This window comes from Capricornis sumatraensis, chromosome X, assembly GCF_032405125.1.
Source record: "Capricornis sumatraensis isolate serow.1 chromosome X, serow.2, whole genome shotgun sequence".
In the NCBI taxonomy this organism is placed as follows: domain Eukaryota; kingdom Metazoa; phylum Chordata; class Mammalia; order Artiodactyla; family Bovidae; genus Capricornis; species Capricornis sumatraensis.
The window spans coordinates 70,689,859-70,691,597 of record NC_091092.1 but is presented as its reverse complement, the minus strand read 5'-3'; the positions used below and the strand labels follow the sequence as shown (position 1 = coordinate 70,691,597).

At 38.2% G+C, this 1,739-nt stretch overlaps 1 pseudogene; it reads right to left on the bottom strand.

The window, feature by feature from the left end:
* Nucleotides 1-398: 398 nt before the first annotated feature.
* Nucleotides 399-754, bottom strand: LOC138071256 (large ribosomal subunit protein eL34-like; annotated as a pseudogene).
* Between the last annotated feature and the right edge of the window lie 985 nt (nt 755-1,739).

Below are 1,739 nucleotides of genomic sequence, written 5' to 3'. Positions count from 1 at the left end.
CAGGGAAGAGGGCAGCAGGAGTTGAAATAGTAAAAGAGAAAAAGAGATCATGTCTGAGCTAAGCAATTCAGATACAATACAATGTGTGGGAGGAATTCTGTAAAGCAATTATCTTTCAATTTAAAAATTAAAATTGGGAAAAAAAAAAAAGAAGGAGCAGAGGGAGAGACAGATTTGGAGACAGAGTGCCTGCAGCCTTTTTGGTTTTAATAGTTTCAAGAGAAGTTTGTAGATACCTATCAAAGTAAATATTCCGTTCAGTCTGTTTGATCTTACTGATGGCTTTTTATAACTGTGCATGCAAAACTATAAATTTAAGAATGTCAAAGGAACCACAACTTGGCCATTTAATTTTTTTATTTTTAATTTTTTTTAATTTCTCAAAATTGGTTCATTTTTTATTTAGCTTTCTGACTCTGTGCTTGTGCTTTCAATACTTTCACAACGATCTTCTGCTCTTCAATAAGGAAAGCACACTTGATCCTGTCGCGGACACATTTAGCACACATGGAACCACCATATGCTCGGCTGACATGTTTTTTTTTGTTTTAGACAACCTCATGAGAACTTTTGGTCTCACAGCGCGAACTCCTCTAAGTCGGCCTGGGCACGCACCACATGCAGATTTTGGTGCTTTCCCAACCTTCTTGGTATAAAGGTAAACAATTCTATTACCAGGGGTTCGGGACAGCCTGGTTTTGTTAGAGGCTGTATTGTAGGATAGCCTACGACGGTATGTCAGATGCTGCACCATCCTGAATGCCTCTAGATGCCGTCCCCGGAAGAGGAACTTGGCCATTTTAGATTGAGATTTTCTTTAGTGTAATTTTCCCAATTAAGTAGGTATTTGCAAGTATGTTTTTTATGTACACAACACTGGCTGAGGTCTAAGTTAGAAGCTTGCTTTCTGATGCCCCTACTTTTTGTGTTTTAGAGACTCTATTTCCCTTTTTAAAGTTGAATTTGTCAGGGATAAAATTTACTATTGAAATTGTGTGGTAGGTCAGTATGAAATGGAACAGGTCCTTGCCCCGCTACATGCCTTTTGTCTATGGAAAACTTTAGTCAAAGAATAAGTTTAATAAGAGAAGTAAGAAATGTGAACACAAAGGAAAACAGTCAAAGAAGACTAAATAATAATAATAATGTAGTCAATAAGCACAGTCAAGGACATTTAGTTCTTTGTCAAAGGCTATAGATAATATTGCGAACCACATCCTGTGAACTGTCTTATAGATACCAAAACACCAAGTGGAGAAGCTTACTGCATGATGACCAGACTGTATTCAGGACTTGAGCTGCCACAATTCCGAGAATTGACCTCAAAAAAAAATGGGAACAAGTGCATCCTGGAACTGAAGATTAACTGTACCTTCTAGCTGGTTTTAGAAAAGGCAGAGGAACCAGAGATCAAATTGCCAACATTCCCTGGATCATGGAAAAAGCAACAGAGTTCCAGAAAAAAAAACATCTATTTCTGCTTTACTGACTATGCCAAAGCCTTTGACTATGTGGATCACAATAAACTGTGAAAAATTCTGAGAGAAATGGGAATACCAGACCACCTGACTTGCCTCTTGAGAACTCTGTATGCAGGTCAGGAATCAACAGTTAGAACTGGACATGGAACAACAGACTGGTTCCAAATAGCAAAAGGAGTACATCAAGGCTGTATATTGTCACCCTGCTTATTTAACTTATATGCAGAGTGCATCATGAGAAATGCTGGGCTGGAAGAA